Raw genomic sequence first — 16755 nt, 5'->3', positions numbered from 1 at the left:
ACCCAGCCCACATCAAACAAATTAAATGAGCCCTCTAAAGTTTCACTTTCACACAATGCACTTCAGTTGCTCCTGGCAACTCAAGGTCATGAGAAGCTAAGGACAGTGTTGTTATTCAGCACACAGGAGCTGGGGGGTCCAGGGCTCCTGAAAGGGAGGAAATGTGTTAATGGGGAGAAGGGAACACTTTTTGTCCAAGCCTTACAGCTCATTTCTGAGCCTGGCTGCCAGGAGACAGCAGTCACCTCACCCCCCCCTCTATAGACCCCCCCCCAAACCCATGGACCATTTCAACATTTATTTTAATTACCCAGCACTCAGAGTTACAATAGGAAAGAGTAACAATAAAACTAAGAAATAAATGTGTCAGAGCCATCCAGCACTCCTGCACCAGTGACTGTAACAAATGGGAGCCAGGGAAAGCTTTCTCCTGGGTCCATTCTCTTCTCTTTATATCCAAATTCTGTACTTGTCTCTGAAGACACTGGTACTACTGAAAGGTGGAGGCTGGATATTGACCTAGCTGAAGCCCAAGCCTGACTCAAAGTAAATGATCCTTTGTGTCCTAGCCTTTAATCTTTTAACTAATTCCTTTTTTTTTTTTTTTTTGAGGACTGTGAAATAACATGAGGGGTAACTGAGGGTTGTGTTTCCCAGTGAGACAGCCAAATGACAGAAGAAAAAGCAGCAAGAGCTTTGAGCTACCTGATAATCTTTATTGGTTCCTGAAGTTTCAAGAACCTTGGTGGCCTCAGAAGAAATTAAAGCTGAGTTTCCAGGTGGCCTTTGCTGCTGCAGGAGTGGTGACAGACAGCTTCACAGCCAGGGGCAGCCCTGGATCTCTGCAGAAGAGTTGAACACAGGGAACTGCTGCCCTCTGCACCCCTGGGGGGGCCAAAAGGGCTTCAGCAGAGAAGTGTGAATGGACCCCCACAGCATCCAGCCCAGCCAGGAGGTGGGATGGCCACAATTTGGATATAAACACCCAGCCAGGGATCTCACCCCACAGAGATTCATCCTTTCCTCAGCACAGAGCATCTTCTGTTGACTTTCCCTAATCAAATGAATGGCCTTTGAAAGAGCAGGTAGGGAATGGAATGCTCCATTTAAAAAAACAAAAACAAAAACAAAAGGCAGCCAGGGATGTGCTTGTGATATTTAACAATGTGAGGATCTGTACTGTAATTTGAAGACTGTAAATACACTTACTGACAAAAATCCATTCACCTGTGGGAGATTAAACAAGCAAATCAGGCTTCTACCTCTCTGACTTCTAAAATACCACTGACTTACTTGCTATGGTTGAGTGAGGTACATTGCTCCTAACCCAAATTATTAAGACTGGGTTCTGGATGCAGATTTCTCTCTAATGGTTATTTGAATTGTCTGCCATGCCAAAAGCACATCCCCTCTGTGCTGACACCAGGGGCAAAGCCCAAGCTAGGTATGTAGGAACAGCAAAAGCCACTCCATGGAGAGGAGCTGGCACTTTTCCTGCTAAAATCACTGCCACCAAACTGAGCAGCACAAACCCTGAGATTTTTACTCAAGAACAAGAGTTTGGGGTTTCTTCAGAACACACCACCATCATCTTGAATTAATGGCACTTTTTTTCCCATATGGAAATTCACACTGGACAGGACTCTGGGGCAGCCCTGCCTCTTCATTTCCCCGTGCTGACAGTTGCCCCAAGCTCAGGCCAGGCCACCTGGTGGGGTCTGTACAAGGGGGACACTGCCTACATCTTGGGTGACGTTTAGCAGCAGGAGATCAGTGAGCACCCCAACCCATCTGCTCCTTCCACTGCTGGCTCAGCAGAGAGCAGCAAGGTCTGGATACAGCCCCTGCCTGAAGAGCCACAGCAGATGGAGCAGAAAATGGCCCCAGAACTCCACCTGGCACTGGGAAGATCTCTGGTGTGAGCAGGGAAAGTGAGGAAGAAAAAGGGCACCAGACAGCCCCAACATTTCTGAAGTTAGAGAGGGCTATGGAAAAAACCCCAAAACTGTCACTCCACTGTTGTGTTTCATAATCCCATCCTTCGGAAAAAGGAAGGGTAAGGGGAATAGGTGGTCCTGAAAGGCAAAGGCTCAGCAGCAGCAGCCCGAGCCCCTGCTGACAGCAAAACTGCATTGCCAACCCCTGAAGTGTGTGACAAAGGGACAGGGAGGGGGCACCGTTCATAATTCCTTGCATGGGTTTTCTTTTTCCTGCAGTTTATGAAACAACTCTTTGGAAACTTGGAAATTAAATCCATTTCTCAGGGCATGACCTCTGGCTGGTGAAGTCAGATGAAATTTTGCCACTGCCTTCAAGGGAAGGAAGATCCAAGCCCTCTGCTTGTCCCTGCTCCTTTGCTTTGTCACCACGAGTGGATGCCACACTGCATCACTTGGAAAGAGGGACATTAAAGCTTTTATGCCAAAGATGACAGAAACAGTGAAGATTGAAACTCAGTGTTTCCCTCCTGAAGCACTAACATGAGTGAAAGGGAAGAGGGGATTAATCTGATCTATGGTTTCCATTATGTTTTTCTCTTCCAAGCTTTCCTGTTGAGATTCTTTCCACGCACTCATAATTTCACAATCCCCAAACTGCACAAACTGCATCAAGCAAAGACATAAAATCCCAGATCTGTTCACAGTTCCTTCTCAGCACAACAAAATTTCTCTCTGCTCTGACATTGCACAGTCCAACAGAAAACTGAAGGGCACTTTATTCTCGAGTTCCACAAGAGAACATCCCTGCTTGATGTGCAAGCCGTGGAGTCGTGCATGAACGAGAGCCCCTTCCAACACATACAAAACAGGAGAGGAAAATTATACACACCCTGAGAACATCCATCCTCTGTTAGTTGCTCCATTGAAAAGGAAAAAAAAAAATCATTCTGCTTATTCCAGCTCTGGTTGCTGACCTGACAACTTATTCTGCACCTGGCAAGACCTGAAGCACCTTTCCTACAGAACCAGCCTCCACCTCACATAAAATCCCTGGACAGCAAGAGTTCAGGTTCCATGAGGAATTATGATAGAGACAGAAAGTGATGGGATTGGATGCAGGAGCCTGTGATATGTGCAGAGCTACTTAATGAAATGACAGCCCTTGTTTTGCAAAGGAGCTAATGGCTTTGACAAGAATCACAGTTTCTATTCAGGAGGCTCTAGCAGCCCAAGTAACAAGTCTAATCCACTCACCAGGACTGTCATATTCACAAGATGCATTTGTTAGAAGCTGCATCAAGCCTAATGTTTAATAAATTCAATAATCTCTCCACTAAATGCATTAGTGCTGCCCAGCAATGATCTTGATAGATCATGGTAGTTGCCCTTAAGCAATTAGTACTGGGACAATTGCTCAGATTCAGCTGAAACAAAGCACTGGCACTTGGTAATTGGTTTACTCTAACGAGAGAAAGAATTTCTGGAAAGGATATAGGCAATAAAAGCTGCAAATACAATTCACAGAGCAGTGACAAAACTAAAGAGACTTTACAGGACTGCTCCCAGTGACTTGGGTTCAGAGGCTCCCACCAGAAAACCCCACTCAGGTGATGTGCAGCACAACAGGAGCTGTGCCACGAGTGCCATTATCAACAGTTGTCCTCCTGCCCTTCTCTGAACAAGAGTTTAAAGAAGTCCTTCCCAACCTTTCCATTTCTGGCTTCATTAAATAATGAGTCAGGACGAAAATGAAGATCTAAGGAAGAAACTGAGCTCTAGCTGAGGAGCTGTCAGGCTAATGAGATGCCATCCACCACTGGAAGTGGTGATGTCTCACCCAAAGCAGCCCCAGGGAGAGCTCCCAGCAAGAGGGGGACAAGGAGATGGTCAGCTGAGTGAAAATGTCATCTGTCACATGGAGAGGCAAGAGGGAAAAGCAGTCATTGCTTCAGTGATGGAGTTTTCTGAAGGTCTCACTTCCCTTCTCTGTCTTGAGGGGGTGTAAAACACCAGGAGCTCAGTGTTCTCCTACCTGGGTGCCCTGGCAGAAAAACCCCAAGCTGGGTCCTTGCTGTGTGCTGAAGCCAACGGGCAGCCCAGGGAAGGTTATTCCAGTGGGCACCAGTGGCTGCTTTTGCTCAGCACGTGTAATTGAATTATACATATGATTAAATCAGAAAATAGGAAAATCTTTGGATGTGCAGGACTCCGTCCTCAGTACCTGAACTCAGGTTCAGCACTCACCTCACTGCCAGCTATAATACAGCAATTAGTTCCAGCAAAACTATATTTGCTTATAGGACTAATTAGAGATCAAGAAAGTGGCTCACTTCTGATAATTACATGGTTGTGTCCCATCTATCAGCCACTGTTAAATTGTTGTTATATTAATGTAAAGCTTATAATCATGGCTGTTCTAAATTGAATAAATGTTCTTGCCAATTCTCCGATGCAATTAATTTACATAAAAGCCTCTGGAACTAAAATTAAAATGATATACATCTTTCCAATGGTTTCATTTAAAATAAAGCTAAATAATAGGGAAATTATATATCTGTTTTTCTTTTCTCTTCACATCTCATGTTTACTGAAGTTAATGGCTAAATAATCATGGAAATGTGCCTACAAGACTTCCTCAGAATTGTTACACCAATAACTCATTTGCACGTACAGTGATTCATTAATCCAGACATTAATATTTTAAACAACCTGTTCCCAAGGGAGATTCCAGATGATGGTGCAGGAGGTCAGACCTAGTTCTGTTCTCAGTCATCTGCACATAAAACCACATTTCATAGTGTGTCTCAGAAAAGAAAATCAGAATAGCACTGATAGGCAATTACTGGCCCAGTCCCCTCTCATGCTGAAGCCTACTTAACACACAGCCCATTTTACTCCACAATTCTTTTTTTCTACTCTCCTGATATGTGACTTTATTTTATTCCAGCTGAGCTTAAATACTCACTCCAGTGGAAGTTGTTTTCTCTTGATTGTCTCAGAGCAAAGCTCCCCCCTGCACCCACCTTATTACAGGGAACAGAGAGTGTTAGGGGAGGAAGCAAGTGACCTCAGTTAATGATTCAGAGGGCCTCCTAAAGCTCACTCATTTCCTTCCACTGTCTCTAAATTATTATTCCCAGCAACCTTTGGAATTTCTCCTCTTTTTCCTGTAATAGCCTTATCCAAGGAGACAGAGGCTGTGAACATGCAGAGCACAGGGGTGGCAGTTCAATAACTCAGATCAGTTTGCATTATGCTTCAGTCTGGGTTAGCTCCATGCACAGGCACAGAAAAACAACTCCCTCCACTTCCATTTCCTAAATGTTTACTCCTGGCATCTTTGATTTTTTGCTGTAGTTGGGTACTTCATAAAAGATCTCTTGATATTAAATGATGCAGAGAGGAGCAGAAGGTATTGAAGGGACTGGATCACCTGCCCAGTCGCTGTGAATCAGAAGACCATGGAATGATACTGGTGTAGGACTGGTCTAGAATAAATCCAGACATTTTTAGTTAAATGTCTCCTCAAGTCCTCCCCAAACTGTGTCTTTGTACTCAGCCCCAACTTGCTCTGAACCACAGAGCTGTGAGGAGGAGGAGGGCACTCACAGCTTGTGCCGGATGGGTGAGTGATGCAGAGATGGGTTTTGCATACATTCCAAACACATAACAAAGAAACCAAATCCTTTGCTGTAATTCCTGACCTCCAGCTCTTCAGTCACACAAACTAATTTATCTTAATGTCAGCACATATGACAGAAAGCATACTGAATTGATGACTGTGACCCTCAGTGTCATACAGAATAATGCATTCCATCAGCCCCTGCACTCACAGCCAATTAGAGCTGCATATATATGTATATACATGTATATATATGTGTATATATGTATATATAGCTTACAGCACATCAAACCAGCCCTTGGTTCCCCAGACTGGAGATCCCAGGCAGATCATGACCAGCAGTAACTGAGCATGCATTATTTCCTATACACTCATCCCCCAGGAGAGTGCTAGATAATGTGTGTACCAGATACCACACAAACTCACTGATTATCCTAGGGAAAAAATCATCCCATTTAGCAGAAACTACAATCTCAACACTTCTTTGCTCTTGCACTTGCTTTGAGGATTGACTTGCTTGTGCAGTTTTTCACTGATGAGAATTTTCCTGAGCCTGCTCTTCCATCCTCATGAGAGGGAGGGCACAAAGCTCTTCAGCCAGAATGGTTCCAGTCTGCAGAGGAACTTCATAAAACATCAGTGCCAAGCCCTGCTGGACACCATCCCCAAACTGGTGCTTCCATCCAACGCCCTTCCCACTGCTCCAGCTCCTCAAGAGTTCCCTTCCCAAATGACATTAACTCCTAGCAGGTGAAGATGTTGGGTGACATCTCTTTTTCCAGAGTCCACACAGCTGTTCAAGGAGACAATTTGACTCAGGAGACAGAGGGTGAATAGATCTCAGTTTAACTCCCTTGGATTTCCTTGTATTTATTACCTTGCCATTCAACATTGGAACAGTCACCAGATAATTTATGGCATCAGGCTCATAGAAATAAGTTTGGATTAATGCAATAAAAAGATCAGAGTACCAGCAGTCCTAATAAAATGAGAATTAACAACAGAGAGAATAAAGGAGGGAGGGAGAAGAAGAGATAGTCATTAAATCAATAACTCTAAGGTCTGGCTGAGATGTGTTCAGGTCAATAATACCATAAAGTTTTATACTGGCTGTAGGATGGGAAAATGTTATCATCTGGGTACATGTGAAGACAGAACCATTTAGACATAATATGTTCACCAATAATGGAACAAGGATCACTTGGTCTGTGATCTAGAACTCTGGGGGATATGAAGCAATTACAAAAGGGAAGCAAGTATTCAGGAATGCATTTTACCATTCTGCATTCCAGATTTTGGTCTTCAAGCAGTCAAAAAATTAAGGCTTAAAATCCTGGGGTTTCTCCACACCTGTGCAACTGATATAATTGGAGCTTGCTAGCTTAAGCCAAAAGGACTCCAGCTATATATAAAATAAGACACTGCATCATTTCATCCTGGCATGGGTGTGTATGCATTTCTAGGTGTGGGCATTAATATCTATCACATCTCTAAATATACACCAGTAAATAAACCAGCCCCTTTTAATAGCATTGCAGTCACTGAGGTGTTAAAACTAAAGCTGGTAATTGTTTTAACCAAATATTATTGCTCTTATTTTCCTGAAAACAGTGTACACAAAGAAAATGTGAAAGGAGCAAAAGAGCCTCCTGCGTTTTATTTTTATATACCCCAGAAAATTATAGCAGAGCTAATAAAATGAGGGTGTCCTACACAAGCTCCAATATTGTATAAATCATGAATAATACATCAGGCAAAAATGAGAAACTGCAATAGAATCAAACCTATATGGAAATAAATAAAACATAACAGAACTGCAATCATGTTAGCTCTGTTGATCAAAATGTGTTTGTACTTTGAGGGGAGGAGGGAGGAAATTTCTCCTGTAAATGATTGTAAAAGCATTAGTAATAACAACAACAACAAGCCCTGCCTGGCAAGGCAAGGAAAAGGGTAATTAACCAATATCTCCAGTTCACCAAAGCCATTTGGTGGAGAAAGGAAGAGAGCAAGCCAAAGGGCCCAGAACTTTAAAAGATGTCCCAAATGAACCTTCAGGTTGGGCAGGAATCAGCACCCTGCCTCCCATTCCAACTTTGCATGGGAAATATTTAAATATTTTTGTCAGAGGAACTCAAAGAGGAGAGGGGCACAATCCCAGCCCTTGGGCCCAGGGAAGCAGGAGGTTAAATTCCAGCTTTGCTTTCCCCAGAGTCTTCCAGGAATGCTGTCTGCAGGAGAGAAGGTCCTTGCTCAGGGCAAAAGTGCTCTCCTGGCAGGTAAAAAGAGGATGAACTGAAAAGGAGGAGGAAGGGTTCTTGTTTATGAGATTGCTGGAATCTGCAAGATCTCCAAAAGATGGTTTAAGTTTCCCAGTTCTGTGCACTTCTCCACACCATCTACCACATTTTTTTTTCTTAACTTAATGTAAGAATTTCACCCAAAAAAAGAGCTTTGCTGAGTTCTGATCAGGTCCCCAGCAGCCAAGCTGAGCAGAGCTGCAGTGCCCAGGTGGCAGTATGCATCTTTAATGGGACTCCAGAAGAAAACATTCAAGGACAAAGACTCCACTTTAACAATTCCTGCAATGATCCCTATGTTTCAAAGTAAATCTCTTACCCCTAAGATGAGTATTAACATTTTATGCAAATGGGCTGTCTCTCTCTTTTTAAGATTCAAAATAATCTATGCACATCTTTATAATACTTCTCAGAGCCGTTAGCCAAGATGAGTTCATATTTTTATTCCCTTTGCATGCTGAATGTATTTTATTTCTTTAGGGTGGCAGCTTTATTATGAAAGTCAGCAAAACCTGATGAATCCTATTACCTTTCTCCATTCTCTCTGTTCCAACCACACATGATTTATGAGCCAAAATCAAAGGTTGGATTTCTAGCAGTGACATGTTTCCCTCTCATCACCTTTGCAGTTTCTTCCAAATAGGGACAGAACTCCAAGTAATGATCAAAATAACTAATTACTAAAACAACAAATAACTTTGAAATCCTCTTCTCCAAAATCTGTTCTTGTATTTTCTTTAAAGTTTTAGCTCAAAGAGCAGCTTAAAAAGCAGTTAAGGGATGACTTGATACCTCTCTTGAAGTATCAAGATGGAGAACAGCAATCTGATCCCAGCTGAAAAAGACCAGAAACAGTAAAATCTGAATGGTGAAGTTTGATAAAATCAGATGAAGAACACACCTCTTGTTCCTAAATGCAGATGTTTAGTCTCGGGCACATTATGCCAGTACTACAAGAAAATTCTGAGTACAGACTGCTACACAAACAGGAACTCATTTAGGTCAGTCCTGCAGATTCTGAAAGGTACTTCTGGCTTTAGAAAACCATAGATCTGCTTAATTATTAAGTTATTAAGTCTTAATTTCCCACTTCCCAATCCATTTCAAGGATGGGATGCAGATTCACAGCATAGGGTTTGTCCCAAAGCCAACAAACCATGATACAAACCAGTTAAATGCTGTGCCTCAGTTTACCCTTCTTTCTTTCAAGTATTTTCCAGTGTTTCAATATTTGGGATGCCCTCACTCCTCACTGCTACAGTTCTGCTCTTGTTTCTCACATGCAGGTGCTGCCACAATAGAAATTATCACAGTGATGATTTCAAAGAATGGAAAAGTTTGCTATGTTGTGGACAACTAAAAATAAGAATTTATTTGCTACTTCATCCCTTCACAGAGAGCTGCAGCCTTCCCTGGACAAACACATAAAACCAAATCATTTTCACCAAGCTCTAAGACCAAACCAGCAAGGTGTGACTCCAAGGCCCAAGTCCCAGAAGTCAGATGCAGCTGTGCTGGGGCTGCCCTTCAGGGGAGGCCTCTGGAAGCCTTACAGAATGTCTATAAATACTCAGAAGTTGAATGCAGCAGCAGGCAAAAGCCTTTAACTTAATTTTGAAGCCTGCAACAGACTGAGCTTTCCAAATAGGAAGGAAGGTGAGGGCTCTCCTGTCAAACAGCAGCATTGCTTCTGGCTTCTAAATCCCAAGTTGCTCTTGATGGCAGCACCCAGGAGCCTGAGGTTTGGATCCTGGGTGAGGGTTGGATAAATGTGTAATAAAAGGTTTTCCCCACCCCAAAAGCTACAAATGCTTTATCTGAGGCAATGGATTAAAGGCAAAGCCACAGAGGAGGTTGTTTGCCTGTAGCCAAGAGGAGATCTGATGGCAGCTCCAGGATGGGTGTTCAGGAAGCCAGGCTAACACAAGGCTGATGTGAAACCCAGACAGGAACAAAACTCACCAACATCACTCAAAAAGGAGAGATAAGTTTGGTTTAAAATGAAGCTAGTGCCTGGAGTGCTAACAAAGTAATCTGTGCTCTGAGTACTTGGTATCTCCAGAAGAAATTCTTCTAGAGATGAGAACCAGCAGCTCCCAGTGCTGGTGCAGCTGGAACAGAAACAATTCAGTGACAAGTTCATCCTTTTTGGTCCTTTTTTATTTCTGCCTGGTCACCCCAGGCTCCTCAGTCCTGTACTGAGCTCTCTGCCCTGTCCCAAAGATTGCTTTGCCAGCTTTTCCCAGCATGTTATCCAAGCCCACCATGGCCAGGGAAGAGAGATTGCCCATGGCACTGTAAGTCAGAGGACAGGATGGTGACAGCAACGGGTTAACAAGGACAGGGACACAGCTCCATGTGGTACAATTCCTGATGTTCTCCACTTAATGATTCAGATGCTGGGGTGTGATTTAGTATGAGTTGTGACTTCTCACATTTAATGAAGTGAAACCCTCTTGGCCCACTGTGAGATGTAGGCAAGGATGAGAACCCAGTAATTTACAGCATTTGTGACCTTATTACAATGTACTTTTTGCTTGACTGCTCTTCAGGCCTAACAGGAGCTGTTATCAAGGGCTCCATGGAATACTGGTTAGTATTTATAATTGGACATAAAAGAGCTTCATATGCAAAGAAATTTCATCTTAAAATAAAAGAATTTTTCAGTCATTTTATTCAAGCTTACAGGAAAACAAGGTACTCTTTTAAGACTAATTTCAGTGAAGCTGATGAATGCTGCTCTGCAGAGTGATAAACAAACAGAACAAGCTTTGGGAGCCTGCCTTCCAAAGGGAAGCTAATTGTTCAGCCAGCAGAATAAACACCCTCCAGGGGACTGCTGACTTGTTCCTCATTTGAGATTTGTAACCAGAAATTCTTCTGATTCTTCTTCATTTTCCCATCTCTGCACCTCTCCAATGCCACTTCCCAAGCAAGAGCTCCACTTGCTCTTACCCTGGAGAAGAAGTGGGACTGGGCAGTTTCAGGATGTGTCTGAGCTTCCCCATCAGTGCTACACAGCCAATAATGTAAATTACATGCATGAAATATTGTTATATGTTGTATTATTTTTTCAGAAGAGCTTGCAGTGAAAGAGCAAAAGGCTCCCTTACCTGGAAGGGCTGTTAATTCCTATTTACACCATCTGCATCACAAAGGGCCTGATTTCCCTCTTTATGCCTTCCCATGACAAAGCAGCAAAGAGATTGCCATGTTAAAAACTTATTCTTTGAACTTATCTAATCTTTGCAACAACAATTTAACAAATGTTTTCACGTTTGCATCTACTGGGATTTTTTTTTATACCAGGTCATTCAGAGCTTCCACTTGATTGCTGTAGGAAACCAAACCCTTGCTACTTAATCTCTTTGCAATGTTCCCTATAGTGCAGCCACTCAGAGAGCTATCAAAGCTCCAGTGGAGGGCTGATAAAAATCAATCTGTTAAAATCACCTATACAATTTATTCTGCCTCTTTTTAAAAAAAAAAAAAAAATAAGAATGCCTGTTTATTATCCAGCAGCCTAAACAAAAAGAGAAATCCCCACCCCTACTGTATTACAGCTTTGGTAATGCAAGCCATATTGCTGGCTAGAATGTTTGCTTTTAAAGATTGAAAATTCATCTCCTATACTTCAGGTGTTCAAGCTGTGGAGCATATTGCAAAGGCAGCTCATAAATAGCTGCAAACTTTTTTTTTTCCTTTTCTTCTTAGCAAAGCTTTCTCAGACAAAGAGTACTCAGGGATCATAATGCAGCTCCTGTTCCTGTCAGCTGCCACAATCAGGAGCTGGGTGGATGAATTACAAAATATTAAAAAAAGGAAACAAAGAGCTTTGCTTTAATAAGCACAACAACAAACTCTACAACAAACTCAAACAAGCTCTACAGTTCTTTTCCCCATGTTCTGTATCTCCATTGCTGTTTGACAACACCAGCCCCTTGGCCAGCATCTTGCAGCCCCTTATCCATATGGCTTTGAGCATCTATGTGCTGGGCAGTAGCCAAATAACCAGTCCTCTACCTTGACTTGCTCACCTTGCTCTACATCCACATTTATTCCATCCAATTAACCAGGCATCATTTTGAGAGTTTTACATCAAGATCATTTATCTTCCTCAAACAGTTCCAACCCTACCAGTAGTGGTGAATAAGAGAGGGATCCGAGGTGGCACCCTCTGTTTCACATAAAGTCAGAATAAATGATAAAATAACCTTATGATCTTTGAGTTTATTCAGAAGAAGAAATCTGCACTGCTGCCTAGACAAAAGGGAACTGGTGTTTTATCCCTAATAGCTCTGATTACATGGTTCCCTCACACAGCATATTTACCAGGAGGCAGGGAGGGAAATCAGAAGTCATCTTCCATTTCACAACAAAACCAAGAATACTTTAGAACAGATTTAAAATATCCCTAACTGAAACTCCCTTCATGGCAAAATATCTGCTACCACTAAATTCCAACCTGAAATCCAGAAGTGTGCCATTTTTTATAAGAATATTGGAGCAAAGTATTGTGTAAAGCAAGCACTGGATTTCCATGGAAGTCCAGTTGGTACCAGCAGCCTGGATACAAGGTTATGGAAAGAGAAGTCTCTGAAGAGTGAACCCACCACTCCCACTAAACTCCATACTGAAATGCCAGAGTTTGAGTAATCTTTTCCCCCTAATAATAAGGCTTAAATTGGCTTAATTGTATGAGATACAGCCTTAGCAATTTCCTTTTGTGATTTACAGGATTAAAACCCCTGTTCCTGCTGGCAGGCAACACTGTTTACCAGCCTCTCATCTCCTGTTCACATTTCATTTAGGCAGTCATCTGGCATTATTAAAATTGGATTGTTTCCTTATCCCCATCAAACAAAAGGTGATTCGATACCAAGTGTTAAAATATTATTTCTTTATGTTTCTCTCTGTCCATCAAAACTCCAACCTTCACTCTGTGGCACAGCAGGACCGAATCCTCTGTGAAAATTCAGTGGTAGTGCAAGTAAAAAAAGACATCCAGCCTTGCACTGCTTTGTCTTAAATCTTAATATTTTTCTCTCTAGTAGCTGCTGCTCTTCCTTAAGGTCACAGGACAGCAGAGATGGAGATTGAACGTCCTGTCCTCAGCCTCCTACCTGCAAGCAAAGTGTGAGAACAGAACGAGTGCCTGTCCTTTCCATCACAGAATAGGTCAGACAGCACTTGGGACATGACAGAGCCTTGTTTGTGTGATATTAAAAGGAGACAAGTCATAATCAAAAGACATCCATGGGAGGCATGGAGAGGCAAGGAAGTCAGGCCTGCCCCAGCCTTGCAGGCAGCACGGAGAGGGGGGCCTGGCAGTCCAGGAGGAAAGGAAAATCAATCTTCTGGTGTGACATGATATTCCTTTGATCAAACTAATCTTTTCATACTTCTTTTTCCTTTTGTTGTTGCCGTGAACATTTTTTGCCTCTGGGAGGAAAAATGGAGACACAAATAGATGATATACTGGCATTTGAAAGCAAGCAACAAAGCAGGAACTTTCTTAGGTGGAAATGGAAATAAGCACAAGTTTATCTCTGTACTGATTTGCCACTCGGTTCTGAGTCCTGCAGTCATGAAGCCATTTTGTGGAGATACCAAAAGAGAGAGAGAGGGTTTTTTTAGGGAGGAAGGAAGGTTAGGAATGGCAGATGGGAAGATCTCCAGAACATGAGCTTACTAAGTTCATGGAATAGAGTCCCATGGGAAGTTGCTGAGGTTCTTTCACTCGATGTGTTCAAGAGAAAATTCAATTTAAAGGAGAACTGCAAAGGTTTGCTGAAAATTAAAAACTCCTAAGACCCTTGGAAAGCAGACTATGGTTCCTCTCTCACTAAGGTTGGATTCTGAATCAATAGCTGCCTTACAGACCACAAGATTCTGAAGAACTGACTCCAAGTTCTCTCATTTCCCCCACTGAAGTGACACTGGATGCTCAGGTCAGAGGTTTCAGTTTTAGCCTCTTGGAAGCTTCAGACCCCACATAATTTATTAAGAATGCTTTTACCCTTTTTCACTCTTGACTTGCTGTTCAGCTAAAACAGGACACATCAATTCAGGTGCTAATTCTCCTTTTCTGTCCAAGTGCCCTATCACAACCCCACACACTAATGGAATACTTCAGGTGGTGTGTGCCCCATAGCTGCACCACAGAGGGGACCACAGTGACCTTTTCAGTATTCTGTTTTGAGACCTTCTGCAGTCATTTTACTCATTTCCCTATTTTACAGCTCCAGAGAGAGGCAGAGCAGGGTGGAACAGCCATCCCAATCAAAATACTAAGTGATGAAAGGTCAGAATAGTAAAGCAACTTAGAAGATTTCAGGGCATACATTTGGGCATTAAAATTTAGATGAGGTCTCTGTGCCAAAGCCTGTAATGAGAAAAGAAAATGGTAGCCCATGGATTCCTCCCTTGGAGGAGCCAGAAATTATTTTTATGCAGACAGATACATACATTCCAAAGGCAAATGCACTGCTGTGACAAACTCAAACACCTGCCTACAAAAGACATTCAAGTGTTGTCTGCTCTTGCAAATCACAAAAAGTAAACTACAAAATGATCCTGAGAGGTGGCTTGGCTGGTGGTTTTCTTTTTTTTTAATATTCTTTATTTTTTTAATATTGCTTGCCAGGTGCAAGCAAGCCAAAAGTCCTTGCCCCCACCTGGGACACTATCAGCATGAAAAAACCTGAAAAGCTGTTGGGAAAACAAGAAATGAGTGAGGAGAGAGACAGACCTTGTGTTTAGGGCATGACCAGATCAAGGTTTAATTATGCCCTAGGGTTTTTTCATTCCTCACAGAAACTGGGAATAAAAAGAACTCTCCTTTTTCCTGCCATTTTTTATCATTGCTATTTAAACTTTGTTCCTCAGCCTGGGAGAGCTGCATAGCACCATAAGCACAGTGCCATGACTCCAGGTGGGCTCCCAGGTACTGCTGTTTGGCAGATTAATCCTGAGAACTGATATATATTTACCAGAAATACTCTTCACTAGCTCAAGTAGACTAATGCAAGAGCTCAGGATGAGATTGTGAACTGATGCGTAAGAAAATCAAACCTAATTTTGGAAAATTAGATAATAAAGAGCAGAATTAAGTATGGTTTAGATATCCTGTTTCATAACCCACATCAAGAAGGACTTCTTTAGCCTGATAAATCTGCAGCAAATTTTCCTTCTTCCAAACTTCTGTTGAAACAATCACAAATGAGTAAATAAATAGTGAGGTAAATTTAGAAAGAATGTTATTGATTTACTTTTCACTTCTCTGCAGCTGATGTTGGTCCAAGTAGTTCAATGTCAGGCTAATTTTTAAAGCCTTTTGCAAAGCAATTGCAAGTTCCTTATAATTCCTGCAAATTTAATTTCAGAATTGGGGATGATGTTGATACCAGAATATCTTATTAGCAATAAAAGTATATTACCTATAATTGAATAGCTTTCTCAATTAACAAGTTGGAGAGCCAGCAAAAACAACCAATTCCCTCTGATGCCTCCCCAGCAGGAGGTATTTGAATTACCAGTGAGTCAATCAGCATACTTCCACCCAAATGATAAATAAGTACATAAAGTGCACAAGATTGAAAGAAGAAAATATTAGATCCATGTAAAAGAAATGCAGAACTTTAACAATATGGAAAGAAAGTCCTGTCCATTACCTAATTGCTGTTTGAAATACAACCTAAGCAGACTGGAGACTCAGTCATTCTCCCATCATTTGGAGCCTCACTCTGTTAGGATCACCCAAAGGATGCAGAGACAGAGAGGAATTGCCCTTCCCTACCTCTAGCCCTGGGCAGAAGTAAAGGATCAGATCTTCTCCATCCATCTGAGTTAACCAACCACCTTGCCTTTTTTTCAGCAGACCTTCACCAAATCAAACTCTGCCCCAGGGAATTTCTTGTGAAATTTGTAACCTTGGAGCTGCTGGAGCACAGGGAGTGAGAACTAATCCTAAGGTACTTGTTTTGTTTGCATAGACTCCTTTCATGATATTAACTCCTGAGCATTTATTATTTGAATAAACATATCTCTGGCATTTAAAGTCAGCTTTCATCTGTTGGAGCTAAATATGCATGGTGTTTCCATGAGTGGGGTGTAATTGGGTAATTCTAATTGCAAATAAGAATCTTTTCCTTCTTGGAAAACAGGTTTAAGTTTGTATAAGGTAATGAAGCAGAGGTCTGAAGATCAGCCATGGAACAAATTGCATTAAGTGATATCAGGCAGTTGTCTGTTCTGATTTCTTTCCTTGAGAAAGCTTGATGCCAGCCAGCCCCAATGCTGACAGACTGTTATTATCCATCTTCTGCCACGGAGAGACAAAAATAAAGCGATTAAGGAAAAATATTACAATCAACTTCCATTCATTCATCTCTCAAAAACTGATGCTACTTTGTCCCAATTTTAAAGTCCCCTTCAATAAATAACATGGAAACAGAAGCAGGAAGGTTGTTGCTATGTAACTTCCAGTATTGAAATGTATGAGGCATGCTGACCTTTGCCTCTGGAGATGATGTGCAAACTATTTATATGCACAGCTGTACAAATTGTCAGAGTTTAATGTTAAATTCCATGGAAAATCATCTTTGCTGTTCTGCTTTTGAGGAAAGGACAGGGTTTAAATATTTAATAAGCTTTCTTACTCTGCAAGCATGTTTTCTCTTACATAAGTGAGCTGCACAGAGATCTCTTTCAAGGTTCTGGCTTCAAGCATTTGGCAGCCTCTCCTCTAGTGAGTCAAAGTGACAGAGGTTCAGCAAATCATTAGCAGTGAAAAGCAATAAAGAACATTCAGGAGGAGGAGCAAAGTCCTCTTCTATCATGGGCTTTTTGCAGGACACCTTTCAGCAGTGTCATCCTTCTGCTCCCAGCTCCA

This window comes from Calypte anna, chromosome 22 (genome assembly GCF_003957555.1).
Source record: "Calypte anna isolate BGI_N300 chromosome 22, bCalAnn1_v1.p, whole genome shotgun sequence".
Taxonomy (NCBI): domain Eukaryota; kingdom Metazoa; phylum Chordata; class Aves; order Apodiformes; family Trochilidae; genus Calypte; species Calypte anna.
The sequence above is the reverse complement of the archived record's forward strand: the minus strand, read 5'-3'. Positions refer to the sequence as shown.